At 39.7% G+C, this 21449-nt stretch overlaps 1 long non-coding RNA gene across 1 annotated transcript in view; it reads right to left on the reverse strand.

Annotated features, from left to right (window-relative positions):
* Nucleotides 1-909: 909 nt before the first annotated feature.
* LOC309449137 overlaps nucleotides 910-21449 on the reverse strand; it is a 38387-nt gene continuing 17847 nt past the window's right edge. The window contains exon 3 of the long non-coding RNA XR_014185908.1: nucleotides 910-1178. This is a non-coding gene — a long non-coding RNA (uncharacterized lncRNA). The remainder of the gene's footprint in view (nucleotides 1179-21449) is intronic.

The following is a 21449-nucleotide window of genomic DNA, read 5'->3' on the forward strand; positions in this document are numbered from 1 at the left end:
TAAATACTGCAAAATAGTAGATAGGAATAAGGTTAGCTGTAAAATATGGAAATTTGTATGATAGCTTTTCAAAATAAAGTCTCTTTGACCCTAGACCACAAGGAATTTTTCAGAGCTACAGGTGGGAGCTGGGAACACTTGCCTGTCTTTTTCATCTTAAAATCTCTTGAACACATCTTTCAGTATGAGTCATTCAGAATTTCAGAGAGTATCTGAGATCTTTTAGTAAAGAGAAGTAACGGGTAAGGATGAACACATTACATAGTTATGTTTAAAGAGAAGGGAGGGTGGCACAATAGCTGGACACACAACCATCTGAAAACCACCATTACCTGTCACACTCACTTGGTATTTTTATTTTGTAATTTTTCACTTACAGTACTTGTATGCATGACTGTTTTCATTTTGTTTTCTAAGACATCGTACAAAAGGAATTAGGGAGTCAGAGCTCTTTGAAGCACCATCAGCACGTGAGAAGACTCTTTCACCAGATTCTTAGATACAAACAATGAAAGAAAAGACGCGTGAAACCGAGAGCGCTTGAACAATCCTCCTTCCCAGTCACCTGTTTAGCCTCCGCTACCTATGTTTTGTGTTCTGGCCAACAGAGTTACAAACACTTCAGCATTTGCACATCTCTGGGTTTTTAAAGACATACTTAACTACCAACACATACAAAAGCAGCTACCCAAGGCTGAACAGAGTTTTTGTCGTGAACTGTTGTACTGGTACTTCAACTTTTTATGACTCATAGTTTAAGTATTTGGGAATTCCCCTCTATATATGAATTTGACACACTTGCATTATGGAAAGTTATTTTATTCAAAAAGTAACAGAATGCAACATTCATGCAATAACCAGGACTATATTTAGCAACACACAATTGATTTCTTTTTTTTTTTTTCCCAATAAAGCTCCTAATTAAAGACAGATTTTAAAAAAAGAGTGAAAACAAGAGTGAATAGCAAAAGTAGCAGCATTGAAAGAGACAGTCACAGTGTTACACACTCAAGCAAGTCAGGAGCACTTTTTTAAAAACTATTCAAACAATGTTAGGACTGTTTACCTCCCCCTGTCCCCACCAGTTGCATGTCAGAGTACACAGATTCTCTCTTACCTGTGTGCTGAAGTCCCTTCTTGGTGGGCTGACTAGTCACCAGTGATCACCTGACTAAAGCCTGGAAAAAGAAATAAAATAAAATCAGCTGACCACCCTTGCTCACTGGCATCCAGCTTAAATACTCCTCTCCAAAGCACTTTGTCATGTGAGGCAGGACAGAACCAGCTGTCATTGCTTCAGAAAAAGGGAAATGGGCCCCTCCGTTTCCACCTCCTTCCTTCCTCCTCTCTCACTCTTTCCTATCTGTCCCTGCCTCCAGCCTCCTCCCTTTCTCATTCTTCCACTTTGCTCATTCACTGCCCGCCCGGCCGGGGTCTCCCAGGGGAAGCCGCATTCCACAACGTACAAGCATTTCCCCTGCATCTTGAGGTTTCTCAACAAGCTGCCTACACATTTCTACTGAAAGAAAAAAAAAAAAAAAAAAAAAAGGGAGGGGAAAAAAATTTCATAGAGAATCAGAGAAAAGGCACCACATTCCACAACCCTCAGTCAGCCCTGGCAGACTACAAGGCATTTTCAGTCACACAGCACAAAATGCATTACTCAGAGCTGAAAGACCACACACTTTGTACCACTACCATGCTAACAGAGAATAGTCTGAGCAGAGCTACAGGAAAAAGGAAAGGAGGGGTTCCTATCGGTGCTTCCATTTTACGTGGGGCAGCCACCTAAATATTAGAAAAATTTGCAGGAAAAGGCCCAAAGTTGACATTCCCGGCAGAAACAACGTGAAGGTGGGCAGCGGGGAAAGCTTTCTGCTCACAGAGCGCAACCTTTGCCGAAGGGACTCCCCCTCCAGCAGAATGTGTTGTTCCAAAGACTGCAAGACATTATCTAAATCAGAACTTCTATCTCCCGGATGGTTTGTTCATAGGAAATACAAGCCTAGAGAAAGTGAAAGTAATACTGCATGATTCAGATTCCCCAAAACCACATATACTTTCAATTCAAACTTTTCTTCAATGCTCCTTATAGTTCTGCAACTATATCCATCTATGGAGTTTTCTTTACTTACGCAGTTTCAACCCTCCGTGTATGCAGAGAATCTGATCAGCAAGGAATGAGAATAGAGTTCAGTGCAAAAAATCCCTCCGTCCTAATCCAAGTGACCTAATTGCTCATCTATCTGCTCCCGTCTTACGTTCCTCACGCACACTTATCTATAGCTCGAAGGCATTTTAGGAGTACATATATGGCTTAGGAGAAAACACATCTTTTAAAATCACATCAGAGAGAGGGAGTGCGCTGTGCTGGAACACATGCTTCTCTCCGCGGAGTCCCCAGCCCCGAATTCCCCACTCTGCGTGGGGACTGTCCCCAGTGCACCCTGCGGGGCTTCGGTCAGCGTCACAAAAGTGTTGGGAGGCGGGGGGGAGGCCGTTAGGGGAGAACCCGTAACCGCCTGCACTGGAATTTCTCTTTAGGAAAGTCCATGCTTTAACGAAAGACTGATACTAGATACCAAAAAGAAACTTTTATTTCTGTACGCACATGGCTCAGATACATTTTCTGTGTGGGTTATGCGGATACGTTATGCTTCGTCTTAAAAACCCTTTCAAAGAGACCTTTAAACATTGGTTTTAAGAAAAGCTTGATGTGTTTATGTGCAATGAGTGTTTTTAAACTGCCTTTTATTGAACAATACTATCCAGAGCAGAGACACTAATGTCTGTTTTCATTATAGATATAATTTGCATCTAATGCTAAACACAATAATCTGTAAAAATATTTATTTTAAATTATTTCCCTGAATAGTTCCCACAAAAGTAAACAAACTGAACCTTCAGCAAAACAGACCCTCTTAATTATAATACTGTTATTCAGCCCTTTTCTTGTTTTCTTGATTGTGAAAATACATTTACTCAATGTTATTGACTTAGATGCATTAGTTTATAAAACAAATGGTAGCTGCTGTTGTGCGATATTTCAACTGAGGAAGGCTATCCAGAACTGCCTCAGAGACTGAACACTGTCGCCATTATAACAAAAGCACTAAAATGAATAATTCATGAGCAGAGGGAGTACCCTACCATTAAAAGGCACCAGCTACTTCATGAATTGTCCAAAAGCGACCCTTTTTACTGCCTGGTTCCTCTAACTACTTAATTCTTCCTCGTTTTTCTAAAATGGCAGACAGCAGTAATTAGCAGAAACACATGGACCAGTTTTAGGAGATTTTCCTGAGGAGTAAGAAATGAAAGCTGAAAAGTGAGCCAGAGAGAAATAAAAGTGTTTATGTTTCATGCAGGATATATAAGGACACAGGACTTCAAACTTCAAGAAGCTTTTCCAAATTGCACCTTTGAATCTTGAAAAGGAGGAACGTAGTGATCTGTCCTTTCCCTTTACCTGGTACCTTCCTTTTCAGGATCCCAAAGCATCGTGACAACGTTCAGGAATTAAAAAGCCTTTTTAGCCTGTACTTGCAGAACTTTTCTCCTGTTCATAAGTGCAGAACATAAGGCCTCAAGAAGACTAAATTATTTTCTCCAGGTCATACAGGAAGGTTTGGAGACTGAGGCAAGAACAGAGCTTCATCCCCTGGTTACAAGTCCTGTGCTCAACAAAAAGACTAACCTCCTTGCTTTATACTAATAAACATCACAAGGTTCAATAGTCCTGCAAGTTTTAACCTACTAAAATGAACCGTGGTGCACAGGTATTTTCTGCAGGTATGGGGAAACAATGTGATCCACTAACCAAACTTTACACCACAATAATTTATGAACTTAGGTTTTGAATAACATTTTTAACACAATTCAGGTTAGAATAGCAAAGTACATCCGTCTGTGTTTCATTGCTACAGGAAGAGCACATACTGTGCATGACAAGAGATTTATTTATAACATACATTTTCAAACATTTCAAGACATTAAAATTTGGTACGCCAGCATCAATAGAGTTCTCCAATTTCATTTCAAGCAACATCTAGTTTTTAAAACAGCAAAATTCAATAAATTGTATCTCTAACTCATTTGGCCAAAGGGATAGCATTGTATAATGCTGAGCAAAAGCTGTCCTAAACATTTTTACATATGTAGATCCCTTTTAGGTGTCCTACTGTCTTGCACTGTTGGGATGAACTCAGATGCATTTCTTATTCCAACATTCTCATTGCAACAAGTTCACTGATTATGTGGTAGCAAGCCTGTAAATACCGAGATACAAAAACATGTCCCCAGGGTAGAACATTATGGATAGAAAGACAAAATTCAGTGTAATTTTGTAAGACCAGACACTGTCACTGGTCAACTTACTGATGCTCCCGGGCTTTTTATTTTTAAACCAGTCAGCTTGTTTGCAGAGCTTTGGTAGCCACTTACCTGATTGTTTCAAACTTCCAATTCTCAAAAGAACTTTTTTTTTTTTAATTCCAATAGCATATAGCAGAGAAAGATGCTCTCCTGAGCTGGTATTAGATGGAAGATGTTTGTTCTGCCAAAAATTTGCCCTTCAGTCAACTCAGAGCTGCTCCCACAGCAAGTCCTTACAGGAATAAGGAAATGCCCTTTAGCGACTAGAACAATCTGTACACTTAAACATATTTTTAGTTTGCAGTCCCCAAGGAACTTGGAGGAGATCTGAACTATAACACAAATATAAAAAAACCTCACACTTGGCTGTTAGATATAATTAATATAGCCCAACTCACAGCAAGCAGGTTTACTGTAACTAATAGACTATTTCAGCACAAATGACCATTAATGGTTTGATAACTTGTAGCAGGAAGAAAGAGTAGGAAAAAGCAAAAAAAACTTAAGAAAACTCTTCCAAAGATAGCATGAGAGTTCACTTAAAAATAAAAAAAATGCACTCTAAAAAGGCAGTAAAAGAAAGAAGAAATGTTATGAACATTTCAAAGTCTATCTTCTTCAAAATAGCTGTCTTGAATCAACATAGAGGAAAAATTCTGTTGATGTAAACTAGCACGAGTATGTCCACCAAATTAGCAACCTCCACCAGGTATCCAGACTACTGAGTCACTCCCTAAATAGAGGTGTTCTGGAGAATAAATAGGACCAAATTATTTCAGAAAAAAACAGTGTCAAAAGAGAAACTACTTGGAGATAGGTAAAAAAAATAAAGGTAGCAAAAAGTCTTCATGAGCAGGAAAAAATTTCCAAGTGCGGGCAGCTTAATCAGTATTTTGGTACTTAGGCAAGGAAAGCTGGATAGGGAGAGAAGTAGTTTTGTACCAAAGCAGACTTTGGTATGATAATAACTATTAGATTGGGACATTGTTCAGTACACATGCCTGTCTTGAAACTACAATACGCCCTAAGTAAGAATGAGTGGAATTATATATAAATACACATCAAAGTAATGGTAAGGCAACAATCAAATTAAAAAGAAAAATTTAAAGAAATCAGAGGGAAAAGAACTTTTTAACTATCCAAGAATAATCCATCTGATCACAGTTTGCCTAACAGTTTGGTTAGCCAACATGTACAAATGTATAGATAGGAGCATAGATATGCTTAGAGTTTTGATATTTGTTTTGCCTCCAAGCATATTTGTTTTCTAAGAGTCTATACATTGAGTAGACTCTACAGAGCAATGGTGTTTTGTCATACTAGCTGTTGTTTATTTGTATCAGTAAGAATAAGAACAATGTAGACTGTGAACTGCAGCACAAATACTTACCACAAACCTTTCAGTACCACAGAGGAACAGTAGAATGATTAACTATGGTTTTTAAAATAAATAATAACTTTTAAACATTAAAATAATAATAACTTTCAGAGGACATTTTGGGGACTAAATAAACAAGTAGACACAACAGTAGTGAAGGGCAGCAGAATGATATTTCCGCTTTCTTTATTGTAAGAAATATAGTAGAGGAGGTTTCTCACCACAACTACAAGATCACAGAATTGTTGAGGTTGGAAGGGACCTCTGGATGTCATCTGGTCCAACCCTCCTGCCCAAGCAAGGCCACCTAGAGCCAGTTGCCCAGGACTGTGCCCAGATAGCTTCTGAAAATCTCCAAGGACAGAGACTCTGCAACCTCCCTGGGCAACCTGTGCCAGTGCCTGGTCATCTCCCACACTGAAAATGTGTTTCTTGATGAGAACCTCATTTTGTTTCAATTTGTGTCCATTGCCTCTGGTCCTATCACTGGGCACCACTGAAAAGAGCCTGACTCTGTCCTCTTTGCACCCTCCCTTGAGGTATTTATATACATTGATAAGATTCCCCCCCACTCCTCCTCTTCTCTGACTGAGCACCTCCAGCTCTCTCAGACTTTGCTCACAGGAAAGATGCTCCAGTCCCTTCACCACCTTTGTGGCCCTTCACTCAACTCTCTAGTAGCTCCATGTCTCTCTTGTACTAGGGAGCCCAGAACTGGACACAGCAATTTCGGTGTGACCTCACCAGTGCAGAGTAGAGGGGATCACCTCCCTCCACCTGCTGGTAGCACTCCTCCTAATGCAGCCCGAGATACCCTTTCCCTTTTTTGTAGCAAGAGCACATTGCTGGCTCATGTTCAACTTGGTGTCCACCAGGACCCCTGGGCCTTTTCTGCAAAGCTGCTTTCCAGCTGGTCAGCCCCCAGCATGTACTGGTGCACAGGGTCGTTCCTCCCCAGGTGCAGGATGTGGTACTTGCCCATGCAGGTCCTTCAGTTGCCCACATCTTTCAAGAAGTTCTAAAAAGTTGCATGCTTTGACAAAGGTGCACACTGCTTTCATTAACACCATTATTTCTACTTTCAGCTACAGGCTGGACTTGTATGAAAGAGGTTTTACTTTCCTTCCCTCGTTGACAAGGAATCCCTCAGGCTCATTACTCTCTCCCCTCTCTCTATCAAATACTAAAGTTATTCCCTGGAGCAGAAGAGGTAAAATTTTTGACAGTTCATTTTTGTGACCTTGACATTGTCTGACTCTTACTTCCACAGTTTTTCAGGCTTAGAATTGAGAACTTAAGGAAAAAATATGTCAAACATTTATATAATTAAAAGTAGCAAAGTTGTTCAGTATTTGTTTGCAGGATATTCTTATGGTGCAAGAGCAGTCTCTTTGAGTTTGATGAAATAGTAGTATTCCATTGCAGTCTCTGAAATGTCAAACTGGCATGGGAAGCTAAGGAGACTAGGAAATGTTTTCTTCCGGGTCTTCTTATCAGACAATCTACTGCCAAATGGGCTAGGTAGCTACAAAACAACTTCACTGGTTAAAAAAAGGTAACAATGAATTCTCTTCAGATATTATGGGTGCGATTCAGTTCCTTCAGTCCAGGCCTCTGGTGCTGTGTCTCCTTCGACCTCCTGCAGCCAGTCCTCCAAAGGGCTCAAGATCTGCACCAGATCTACAGGCCCCATGCAAAGGCCTGGGACATGCTGCAGTACCTCCAGGAGCACTAGTCAATGACGTGCAAGCAACCAAAACCCACCCAAATGATAACGTGACTTCTGTTCATGCACATGGTTCAAGAAGTTGAGTAAAGTGTGTGTAAATCAGCACTCAGTCCTCGGTGCTGTTAATCAACAACAAAACAGTCTGGAGAACACAGAAATCAGGACCAATAGGGAAGAATTTGTTGACTCTAATTTGCAATCAATTTCCTCCTTACTTCAGTAATCCTTCCCTTCACATGCCTGTGAAGAACCTCATTTTGCTGCATGTACGCACACAAATGGGAAGACAAAAATATCTTTCTCCTACCTGGACTGTTCCTACGCAAGTGAATTTGTTCTGTGTATACAAAACCAGGAAGAATATTTGCCATGTATTTGTCTGTAGAAACATTTGCTCCATAATTTTCAGCACACTAGTATCTTATTATGAAATGTGAAGCAATGATTATACCCCAAATGAAAAGTCCTTCACTGATTCCCAGTAAAAGGCAGAGGATTTAAAGGGTTCCCTATCTACTGTTCTTATTCAGTGTTATCTCACCAGGATTATTCAGGACATCAAAAATTTACCAGCATAAACACAGACTGAAGACCAGCAATCAAGCACCCTAGTCTCTCGACTTGGTAGACCAGGCTGTGTCACAGCTATTCAATGCTATAATTAATAAGCAGTTAAGGATGTTACATAATATAAAAAAATGTTGTATTTTCTAGAAAAATATGAGATTTGAAGTTCTCTGGTCTTTGAGAAACTGCCATTAATGTTTTTTCCCTGCAGAAAGTTTCAACAGGTTATTTCAAAAACTTATCCTCTATTAAAGTGAAGCATTAATTAAAATTCTAATACCTTATTCACAGGTTTTATGGCTAGAAGCCTAACTTTTTCAATAGCATGTCACTAGTTAAATTAAGTCCTGTTAAATTTGAGGATCACAGGAAAATAAAAGAAAGGGGGGGACCTTGGCAAACAGAACAAAAGCTAGCTTCCAAGCAAGGGTATAGTGGAAGAACAGGACAGAGAGAAGTAAGATGAGTTTTCAGTCCTACCAAATGTAAGGTTTGCTTATTCTAGGCTTCCATTGCACCTAACAATAGGAGTGAAACCCATGATTTCTACAGAGATTATCTCAATTACTTTCTAAATATGTCCTTTTGGTTGGTAGCCAGATGCAGGAGCATGTGGACTGGCCCACTGACCAGCTTTTAAGAACTCTTTTTAGTAAGCTATATCAGGTAAACTTTATCACTGAATTAGTATTCCCAGTTACTTAATCTTTTTATGGAAATATTAACAATGTTTAAAGGCATACAGGTCTGTAAAATACTTGTATTTCTAAAAAGTTATGATGCACGAAACGCTATCTTAGTGTGAAGTTGAGCCCTCAAAACACAGATGGGGTCAGACTGAAGGACACGTGTACAGCCTAAAGTCTATCTTCCTTTATGTGTGCACACACCAAGTCCATGGGACCTGATGACATGCATCTGCAGGTCCTGAGGGAGCTGGCAGATGAGGTTGCTAAGCCACTAGCCATAACATTTGAGAAGCTGTGTCAGTCTGGTGAAGTTCCCACTGACTGGAAAGGGGGAAACATAACTCCAATTTTTAAAAAGGGAAAAAAGGAAGACCTGGGCACCTACAGGCCTGTCAGTCTCACCTCTGTGCTCGGCAAGATCATGGAGCAGATCCTCCTGCAAACTACAGTAAGGCACACAGAAAATAAGGATCTGATTGCTGACAGTCAACATGGCTTCACTAAGGGCAAATAATGCCTTAAGAGTAACTGATGCCACCTACCTGGACTTGTGCAAAGCATTTGACGCTGTCGCACATTACATCCTTGTCTCTAAATTGGAGAGATGTGGATTTGACAGATGCAGCACTCACCAGATAAGAAACTGGCTGGATGGTCACACTCAAAGAGTTGCAGTCACTGGCTCAATGTCTAAGTAGAGACCAGTGATAACTGATGTTCCTCACCGGACAGTATTGGGACTGGAGCTGTTTAATATCTTTGTTGGCAATTTGGACAGTGGGACTGAGCGCACCCTCAGCAAGTTTACCAACAACATCAAGTTGTGTGGTGCAGCCAACACACTAGAGGGAAGGGATGCCATCCAGAGAGACCTTGACATGACAGGCTTGAGAGGTGAGCCTGTGTGAACCTCACGAAGTTCAACAAGGCCAAGTGCAAGATCCTGCACATGGGTCAGGACCATCTCAAGCTCCAATACAGGCTGGGCAGAGAACAGACTGAGAGCAGCCCTAGGGAGAAAGACTTGGAGGTGCTGGTTGATGGAAACTCAACACAAGCTGGTAATGTGCGCTTGCAGCCCAAAAAGCCAGCTACATCCTGCGCCGCATCAAAAGAAACATGATCAGCAGGTTGAGAGAGGTGATTCTCCCTCTCTGTTCCACTCTCGTGAGACCCCACCTGAAGTACTGTGTTCAGCTCTGGGGCCCCAAACATAAGAATGACAGGGACCTGTTGGAGCAAGTCCAGAGGAGGGCCATGACGATGATGAGAGGACTGCAGCACCTCTCCTAAGAAGACAGGCTGAGACAGCTGGAGCTGTTCAGCTTGGAGAAGAGACCTTATAGCAGCTTTCCAGTACCTAAATGGGACCGACAAGAAAGCTGGAGAGGGCCCTTTTACAAGGGCATGTAGTGATAGGACAAGGGGTAATGGCTTTAAACAGAAACAGGGTAGATTTAGATTATATGTAAGGAATAAATTCTTCACCGGGAGGGTGGTGAGGCACTGGAACAGGCTGCCCAGAGAAGCTGTGGATGCCCCATCCCTGAAAGTGTTCAAGGCCAGATTGGATGGGGCTTTGAACGACCTGATCTAGTGGAAGGTGCCCCTGCCTATGGCAGGGTGGCTGGAACTAGGTGATTCGTAAAGTCTCTTCCAACCCAAACCATTCTATGATTCTGTGATTATAGTCTCCAGCTATTGTTCAAAACCTAGGGTTATTTTTCTTGTACAGGTCCATCTCATTCAGTGCACCAGACCACTAGCTGTTTGGTCAATGAGCAAAACTGTATTTTCAATTTACTCTGCCATTCACTACCTAGCTATAGACTTTCCTGCTGCATCCTATTCAATTCCAGCTTTCAAAAGAAGTACACAGATTTCTTCATGGGCTTATCACCACTGTATGTACACTGTGAAAATTACTTCCATAATATTTATAAGCACCATCTCCCTATGAAAAAAGGAACAAGAATTATCTTCATTTCAACCCTGAGGAACTGAGGAGTAAAGAGAATAAAGCTTGAAGTACCACTGACTGTGGTCATCCAATTTAAGCTATAGCAAAAAACAAAAGAGAAATGGTGCCCAGTAGCCTATAATCTGAGCTGTAAACTGCAATGGTTCAGCAACTGCTTCAAAACCACCTCAGCCATCACCAAAGCAAGACATTCCAATGGCTCTTGGCTAGGGGTCAATCACACCTAAGTTGTCTCAAGCCAGGAGTCAAAGACCTTCAAAATACAGCTTCCACTGACCTCGCTGAAGGAAAAGACTGCTCAGCACTGCCAACAATCACACATAGGCAGATGCTCTGAAAATGGCATAACTGAGTAGGAAAACCAGCTTTTCAAACAGAGGTGAAAGACATCTCTCAGACCTCTATGACAGAGACACAAAGAGAGTCCCAGGGCAGGACTCAGTTCCTTAAGTAATTCTTTGCAAACTTCTCTTGTTCACCACACATCTTCCAGGGTCTGCAGCTGTCAAATTTGATGCATCCCCATGCAAACTCACCTGAAGTAGTGAATGGAAGAAGAAGCCTCTTGGCATAAGCATTATATGAATGCGTAATTAGATCCTCTGTCATGACTAAACAATCAGAATTACAGTGAGCTAAGACAGCGTTGCCAACACTAATACTGACTTTAGGTATTTTTTAGCACAAGGTTATTTTTATTCAGTATATTTTTAAGGCCCTAGGGGAAAAAAATGAAGAACAAACACTTTCATAGGAAAGTGGCCTGACCACAGTGTGGAATGGTTGGATCCACACTATAGACTTCTACAATTTAGCTAATGGAAGGAGTAACCAAAGCAGTAAGATGCTCTCTTCCATGTAAACCCTTATTTTGACAGTGTGTCAACTACAAATAACATCTTACAAATAAGAAGAGATGGTAGGCCATGCTCAGAAATCTTTGGGTCTACCTGAGGCAAACACAATTTTTGACCCATTTCCTCAGCCTTGATATCTGCTACTTTTAGATGCTTTGTTTTTTTCCTTACAAGAATTGTTCTTCATTCACTCTTAAGCCTCCAAGCCACTTGCTCTCATCACTGTTATGCTTTTCCATTGTCTCCAGTTCTTCATTTCAGCCCAGATTCGAGTCCATCAGGTTTCTACATCCCAGTTCCCGTCTCCCTCTTGAGACTTCTTCCTTAAACTCCCTATTTTTCTGCCCAAGTGGCCAATCTACATTTTCTCAGTTGATCTCAGTTCCCTTGCTCCTCCCCAGTCTCAGGTCTTCTCTCGTCAAGGCTCTTGTCTCAGTGTTCTTACACAGATGAACTCCATCCCCTGTATACTTTGGTCCCTATCAGGACCACTCTTTCTCCCATTTGTACTTCACAGTGCATCTTAGTGTCCATTGCACAGAAGTCAGGATTTATCTGGCAAAGCTATCAGATTATCTAAAGAGGTTCTTTGATCTCAGTTGAAATGGCCAGGGTCCGCACTACTAGATACAGCAAGTTTTTTCATGTTTGTGTATACTTGTCAAGAGTAAAGTAAAAGGCAGTGCCTCATCTCCAAACTAAAAATGCTTACCTTACAGTACCAGCAAAACAGCAATAAAACTATGGAAAACAGTCATAAATAGTTGAACGTATTTCACCTGATCACTTAAATCCTCCCCTTTCTTACCTTCAACAGAACATGCCCAAGGCAGAGATGTGACAAACAATTTATGTGGTGTTGTGGATTTGTGCTCCAAAGGGGAGCAAGGTCCTGTGAGCAGAGATGTTGTCTGTCCCCACTTCTTGCCATCCTGTACCCTCCCCAGCACGATGAATTCTGCTCCATGCTCCCTGGCACAGACAAGAAATGAAACTGGCACATTAACCAGGGTCAGGTGTAGACCTTCCAGACAGTTATGCAGCTCAGGAGTTTTGTCTTGTATGTCTGGTTCCATCAACCAGACTCAAGTGAACTACAGCAATGGGCCTCGAAGTGTAGTCAAGCAATACTGCTTTCAGAGACATGGCTATTAAAGAGCAACAGACAAATCTAGCACAGTAGCCATGGAAAAAAAAAAAAAAAGGCCACTTCTTAAGGGTTTTGCTTTTCCTGGTCCTAGAGCAGAAATTTGTCCTGTCCCTCCCACAGGGTTCCTTGGTTTCCAGCCCCACCATTCCCAGCAGAGCATTTCCAAACAGCTGGAGGGGCGGGGTGAGCTGGGCATGGTCCAGCCCACGCCGTATGGATTCTTCACACCATGCCTCTTGATAAACATGGCAGGGGGGGAAGAAAGGATCTTCCCAAATATCAAAATGCAATCTCTGAGCTGTACTTCCATACTGTATTTACTCCCTGATTTACAGGATCAAGCCAACAGAGGTGTTTACAACTAAATCCTAGAGGATGTCTGCAAGAAAAAAGTATGTTTCCCAGATGAATTTTACAGTTCAGGTTTACAGCATCACTTAAAGCACGCTTTTATTTATTACAATATTAATTGTATTTTGTAATTACATGTATTTTTGCAAAATGCAGCTATTTTACAGTTTTTAATACACTGAAAAATTGACTTAAAAGTTTATATGTATTGAATTATTTGTGTGTAATTACACTTTATTTTTAAAAGAACTCTTAATCCACTTGAGAAAAAAAAAAACCCTTTTGTTTTAAAAACAAAGAGACAGAGCCAAAATATGCAAGATATTGTGCTGGCATTCCACTTCAAAAAATAAAAGCTAAGTATACTTTTCTAACAAAGCTTCCACAAATTATTCCTACTTTAATTAAATCCCTCTTTGCTGGAAAGTAACAAAATGCCATTAAGAGCACAAGACAGTTATTATCTTTCAGTCTTTCTGCTTTTTGTATAATATAATATCACGTAAGTTTCAATGATTCTTGCTGTGTTATCCACTTCTCCTTTAAAGAAAATACTCCGTAACCATAGCAATACTTTCCCACCCTGGTATTATTTCCCGCTGGCTTGTTCTAGGCTTTTGCACATAGCAACCGCAGCAAACCTTGGTCCAAACGATCAACTTCTTGGCAACTCTTGGCAAAACTAGCGTGTCTGTAAACTACCGAGTACACAGCTTTACATTTTCCAAACAATACCTATCTTCTGAATAAACTGAATATTTAAAATCATAACACCACTGTGTGTGATATTCTAGTATCACAAATACTAGACATTGATATTCTAGATGCTATCTTCTAGTTTTATAATTTTCTACAGAGCAATGCATCAATCTCTCCTTAGATAAAAAGCAACCAGCAGCTTCGTAACATCTCTACTATTTACTGACCTCACAACAAAACCTTGGGGTCACACTTCAAACCTACCCCATTTTTAACAGAGGTCATGTAGAAGAACACCAGCTATATCTTCTGTGCTCGACCAGTTAAACTTTAGGTTTAGAAACACAGCACCGATTCTGTAAGACCCAAGATGTATGCTTCAATTTTGACACTAAGCACTGTCACAGCTCACAGAAGTCAAAGTACACACCAAAGGATTTGATGACTATGCTACAGAGACCTGATCTTAGTCAGGTTTAGATTGGATATTAGGAAAAAATTCTTCACAGAAAGAGTTGTCAGGCACTGGAACAGGCTGCCTAGCGAAGTTGTGGAGTCACTATCCTTGGAGGGGTTTAAAAAATGTGTAGATGAGGTTCTTAGGGACATGGCTTAATGCTACAGGTAGGTTATAGTTGGAGTCAATGATCTTGAGGGTCTCTTCCAACCAAAACAATTCTATGATTCTATGTGTAACTTGTTAATGCTACACACGTAAGCAGCAATAGTAGCGTGATTTACATGCATAGTTATTTGTAGAAGGAGTTACTTGTACCAGAAGTACAGCAAGTCCAAGTCAAACAGCCCCACATTCCTTACAATACTTCCCTACTCTTACCATGTAATGCCATTAAGTTTCTCAAGTCTGAGCTGACTATCAATACTTTTCTCAATTGCTACTTTACTGTAGAATCTATAACTGAAGTGTTTCTTCTTTTCCAAAAAAGTAATAGCACATGACAGAACAAGATCCTAAAAAATAAACACTTAAAACTAACAGAGGTTGATTGTGTTGAACATTCAATAGTATTTTAACTTGCTGAATAATAATCACAGCAAAAGCATTAGTATACTTTGAGATTTATGTGAATTTTGCTACTAATTGAATTAGTTTTCATAAGCTGAATAGTAGGGTACAGTCAGTGAATCATGGTGAAGCAGCACAAAGGACATTTGGGGGCAACAGTGATTTAATATGACCATGTATTACTGTGCATCCACTCCCCACACATTCTCATCCCAAGAGAGTCAATAGGGCTTTTGCTACTGACTTCCGTGTCAAACTTTTATCCCCACTCTTTATTTGTTCACTGATAGTCCCTTAATATGTTCTCTCTAGGAGTAGTTCCAGAAGAGGAATTAGATACACAGGACAGCTACATTTACAAATCACCTACAGAGAGACATTACCATTGAAGAAAAACCATTTTGTCTCAGTCATGATAATAGAAACAACCAGAGGAAATTGGATAGGTATCATACATGTATACACACACTCCATTTTTTTTTTTTTATATATATATATATAAACACACACATATATATAAAAAACATATCGGATATATATCAAACAAATATGCAAATGTCCTAATACATTTTCAAGAGTTGGGGAAAATAAAAATGAAAGGTTACTCACTAAGCAAATATCAGCTCCCTAGTTGTTTTTTATTTTTTGAGTCAGAAATGCTACAAAAGAAAACAATGGTAAAAAATAATTTTTATAGGTTGATTACTCCAGGAAGGAGAGGGAAGACAAGAGATTACTCTTCCACACTGTTTTAAATGTTGTGGGGTTGAAGCATATTTATGGATGCATCACCTATCCATACATAGGTGATTCCTCCAGAACTATGAGCCAGTTGGGGCAACACACTAGAGGAATATACTCTAGCCAGATGGAGCAATATAGGATCACATTCCTGATGAAAAAATAAAATAATAAAATAAAATAAATCTTTGTATCACTGTTGCCTGGTTTTGTTTGCTTGGTTTTTGTTTTATTTTCTTAAAAAAGGAGTTAGGTCTGTATGTATACAGAAAATAAAATGAGAGTCTAGATTTGGAAAACAAAAGGAAAAAGCTATATAATTACTTTAATGATAACATCTACAAAAAAAGACAAAAGAAAGTTACGCTGTGCTGTTTTGGTACTTTGCTAGCAGAGACATAAGTTAACGAGTAATCTTCGTAAAATTTACTTAGGTTGCCTTTAAAAAAAGATGAAAACTTGAAATTAGTGTTTCCCGTTATTTAGCTATGATCACTGAAAGATTAACAGGAGTACACAAAAGAAACTGTAATTTCATCCCCAGAGAGCCTCAAAATTAAGACTGTTATAACTAGCAGAGTAGAAAAGTGCCCTACCACTGTACAGTAAAATACTACTTTACTTTATCGGCTATTAAGCTTAATTTGTGGGAGGATTTCCAGACAGAATCCTTGAACGATCCAATAACCACTGCAAAACTAAACTGTAAGTGAAAAAGGAGACAACTTCATTTTTTTCCATAATCACATAAAAGATTTATTAATTTCTAATTCAAATCATGTCTTTTTTTTTAATATGTTCATCAAATGCATCACAAAAACCAAACATTACTATGTTTAGTTTTAAGAGGAAACAGTGGGAAATGCCATTTTATCACATCAAGGATTTTCTGAGTGTATCAACTTAATCGGCCTAAGAGCAAATGCAACCATATTTTATTCTAAAATAATCAAACATACTCTTCCTTGCTATAAAAAGCTATTTTTTTGAATGAACACATTTTGATTACATTTTCTCATATCCTAAAGACACTATTTTCTAGAAGTCACCATCCTCATTAAGAAACGTGTGGCATTTTGTTCAGTCTTCATTTGATTTACAGAGAAACTTAAAGAGAATAGAGTCACTGACACTAATTTTAAATTTTGAAATTATAACTCAATTCACAAAGCTAAGGGAAATACACTTACTTCCTATACCTTTATGAAGGATTTACAGTATTTTTAAATAATAACTTCTGGCCAAGGTGCTCTTTACGCAGCCACAAGAAGTAACTCTGAAAATTTTGCAGGGATTGAAAAAAATAAGTCAGTATTTTTCCACTGGAAAGTCAGGTGAAAACAATGTTTCTTCTAATTTGGTTTCTGTTTATGATAGTTCATTTTGACATGACTTTATTAAGACTTCAAAAATGTTGTTAATATTTTAGGTACATCTTGTGCCTTTTTTATAGACATGTCCTTAGTTACACTCTCCTTCCCTTGCATGGATTTTCCCTGTCTTGTTCTTCATTAATGTCTTCTAGAGGCCTTTAATATTTATCTCTTATTTCAAGAGGACAACTGCACAGAGGTCTATCTTTTGGAAGATGTGAAAGTCTTAGCTTTAATCTTTTTGCATTTTTTAAAACTAGCAAATAGTCTTTTAGTTGTAATTGTAAAGGCCTCATCACAGTGAGCTTTCAGGCCCAATTTAAATGCCACCCCATAAACTAAGAATCAGTATTGTTTTAATGCTACTTTACTTAAACAATGTTTTTTTCCTTTCCAGTTTGCTGAAGACTCAGAATGGTCTTTCAGAAAATCTGCTGTAACTATTAATAAATCTTGTACAGGGACAGCAAATTATTCCATAATCTCTGCAAAAAATAAAGTAGTGCTAAAGGAATCAAAATGAGAGTGACCTCTGCGATGGACAGCAGGTATTTAGGAAAATTAGTCATTATTCATTGCTTATAAATCTATTATGTCAAAAAAAATTCCTTTGTATCCCATTCTTACTAGAAACATGTGAACCAAACCCACAAATAAACCAGCTTTGAAACTTGCAACCCCAAACCTCAGCAGAAGGAAGATACAGCACTGTTTGGGACATACACATTAACCATTGTGGATGCAGTGTTGCTATTAGAATGTATTATCACACAGTATCCAAGTTTATCAATCCTGGCCTCAATTCAAATATGCAGTTAGATGCCTTACTAAAGTGCTTTGCTAAACTGAGCCTTTAATGCTATTTAAAACTAACTTAATATAGAAAAGAGCTATAGATTAAGTGACACATCTATTGCCTTTTTGGTTTCAATCATTTCTATTTAAGCACATCGCTCTCTGGGGAATATAAAAATTGGGGGGGAGGTAGGTGAAGCAGGGAGAGGGAATCCCAGTAACCTGTGTTTGGCTTGAAACTAGACCATTCCAGACCGCAGGCTGTCCAATTCTTCCAGTATCACATAACATATTCAGTAGTTAAGTCTCACTGCCTATCATTCCTTAATTGTGGTTGTGCCTTTTGTTGCATTCCTCACATCAAGTCATCTAAAATTGGCTTTGAGTGACCACGCATCTCCTGCAGTTGATTTAGAAATCCAGAAAACAAGACAGGCACTAGCATTTGAGCAGTTGGCCCCAAAATGACAGCTTCACACAGGAACTCCGTGGCACAGGCAGCAGTGCCAGAATTCAGCGCACTCTCATACCATCTGATGTCTTAGCCACGAGATCCTCCTCTGTCCTTGTCCAATGCCCTGTATCACTTACACTTTCCTGCTCTTGTGACAAGAAGAAATTCAGAGATGATATGTTCCCAATGTATACCACATGCACCATTAGCAGGATGCTGGCTACTTCAAAATGATAAATGAAGGCTGCCCACACAGGCCAGCACCTCCTTTGAAGCACACAGGAAGCTTGTAGGAAGCCAGGACCTGCTGTCACACTGCTGCCTCACTGCAAGTGCACAAAAGAAGGAAACCTCCTACACCTCTAGGGATCTACTAAGGGAGGGCACTAAACACAGGTAAGCCCCAGAAGTTGTTATTGCCATGGGTGCTGTTGACCAGAAGACTGGAGTTGCAGGTTGAGCATCTGGCAGGAGCCCCTGCGATGAGGAGGTTGCCAATGGCAGCCAAGTGTCTGCTACAGCTTTGTACAAGCAAACCATCTCAGGAATATCTGTGATCACCTCATCTACTACATATTCCCAACTCATCCCATAAACACTATCATTTTGTCACAGGTGTGTCTCTTCTGGAAAAAAAAAAAATCACAATACTTACCATTCATTAGAAGACTCTGCACCAACTCATACATCCAAGAATGCAGAACTAAAGTTACACACGCAACCTCGATTTCATTTCATTTGCCAGATCTGGCTGCCTGGCTTTGCCCCCTTAACATGCCTTTTAAAGTGCATTCTGTACATGTGGAGACAAAAAAGACCAAAAAAAAAAAAGGACCAAAAAAAAAAAAAGGACCAAGAAAAAAAAAAGGACCAAGAAAAAAAAAAGGACCAAGAAAAAAAAAAGGACCAAGAAAAAAAAAAGGACCAAGAAAAAAAAAAGGACCAAGAAAAAAAAAAGGACCAAGAAAAAAAAAAAACCAAGAAAAAAAAAGAAAAAGAAAAAAAAAGAAAAAGAAAAAAAAAGAAAAAAGAAAAAAGAAAAAGAAAAAAGAAAAAGAAAAAAAGAAGAAGAAAAAAGAAAAAGAAAAAAGAAAAAGAAAAAAGAAAAAAGAAAAAGAAAAAAAGAAAAAAAAGAAAAAGAAAAAAAGAAAAAGAAAAAAAGAAAAAGAAAAAAAGAAAAAGAAAAAAAGAAAAAGAAAAAAAGAAAAAGAAAAAGATCATCAACCCAGGCAGTCAAATTTCTCTTTGATTCCTTTTTGTGGCAACCTATTGTTAACTGCACACCTGAGAGAAAGCATTAGAACATTAACACTCAGCTTTGTTGCTTGAGTCAATCAAGAAACCAAAAATCAGTGTGTGGGTCTCAGCTTTGGCAGTGCCCCAGACCAGGAGAGAAAGAAGAACCCAGGAATCTTGTGTTCCACGTAGTGTGCTGGGAACCAGCAGCATCCAACAGCTAATGACTTTCCCCATGGCTGTCCCTCACCTACTGCCATGTTGTCGTCATTACCAAATTGCCTTGGTGTTTCCTTCTCTGATGTTTCCAGCAAGTCCGGTCCTATTTCTTGGCTGGTTTTCTTCTTCTGTTTTACACATGAATCAGAACTGCAACCAACCTTCACTCGCTCATCTTCCCCTGCTGCATAGTGCTCAGGAGCCTTCTAAGGGCATGTATAACCAGGAGAGGGTCTACCTCACATGCATTCCGTCCTCCACTCGAAATCAATGGGGCATGCTGGTGCACTTAGGATTAGAGATGCTAATACACAGTAGTATGCAAAATACACCCACATACTCAGTCTTTCTTCAATTTCCATTTTTCTACATTTAAAGAGGCTTAGTTCCCTTTATTTTTACCCTATTTACTGCCCCTCTCTGCCAAATAGAAGATATTTCACAATTAAATAACTCCATATTCCCCACCATAAAGACTGGGGTTTTCTTGAGGCAGAACAAAAGAAATAACTTATTCAAGTACTGCACAGTACAGTCCTGGACTCAGGGCAATTAGGTCTGCAGCTGACAAAAGAAAATGACTTCACATCCCAACTGAAGAGAGCACATGGAACAAAATGTAATGCAAGAAAGACACAGCTGAAACCAAAACAAAGACATGCCATTTTTCATAACAATGCAGATGTTAAGATATTGAACATATTTTTAGCATGTACTAGGGAACACAGAAAAAAACAAAACAAAACATCTATTGGGAATAGCAGTCCAGATCTACATTGTTCCCCTATTTTTCATGATGTATACAAGTGTGATTCTCCCCCTTCTATGAATGTAAACATTTAGCTCTGAAACAAACACTTCATTTTTCCAGAAAAATATCAACATGCTAGCTATTTTTAAATAAGTAAGTATACAGAATTTTACCTGTAGCAACCCATTCAATACTCTTCAACTGGTTTTCTGCATTCAGAGGCCTGAATAGTCTGTAGACAGAGCTCACCTGTCACAACCATGTCTGAGCTATCACACCCCCACTCCATTTTTAGTTTTGAGTTCTAGTATGCTGCGTACTTAACACTCAAAACCTCAAAGTAACATAACTCAATTCTAGCACATCTTTTATTTTGAAGTCAATTTAACATTGCAAGAGTTGATCACAGAATGTTCTGAGTTGGAAGGGACCCACAAGGATCATCGAATCCAACTCCTGTCCATGCACAGGACAACCCCACAGTTCACACCATGTGTCTGAGGGCATTGTCCAGTCTCTTCTTGAACACTGTCAGGCTTGGGTCCGTGACACCTCCCTGGGGAGCCTTTTTTCCTCATGTCCAACCTAAACCTCCCCTGGCACATCTTCCTGACATTCCCTTGGGTTCTGTCACTGGTCACCAGAGAGAAGAGCTCAGCGCCTGTCCCTCCTCCTCCCCTTGTGAGGAAGCTGTGGCTGCCATGAGATCTCCCCTCAGCCTCCTCCAATCTGAACAAACCCAGTGACTTTAGCCACTCCTCATATGGCTTCCCCTCTAAACCCTTCACCTTGTTACCCTTCTTGAAGACTGGGACAACATTTGCCAGCTCCCAGTCAACTGCGACCTTTCCACATTCCAGAAGCATTGAAAAATCACAGAGACATGTTTTGCTATGACGTTAGCCATCGCTTTAAGTACCCTTGGATGAATCTCATCAGGCCCCATCAACTTATAGGGGTCTAGCTGGAGCAGCAAATCCCACACAATTTTGGGATTGATTGGGAGTTTATCATTCTCACAGCCATGGTTCTCTAGCCCAGGGCTTTGGGGGTCCCAAAGCCCATCTTCAGTGTTGAA

This window comes from Streptopelia decaocto, assembly GCF_964273445.1.
Source record: "Streptopelia decaocto genome assembly, chromosome: 1".
NCBI classification, from domain to species: Eukaryota; Metazoa; Chordata; class Aves; order Columbiformes; family Columbidae; genus Streptopelia; species Streptopelia decaocto.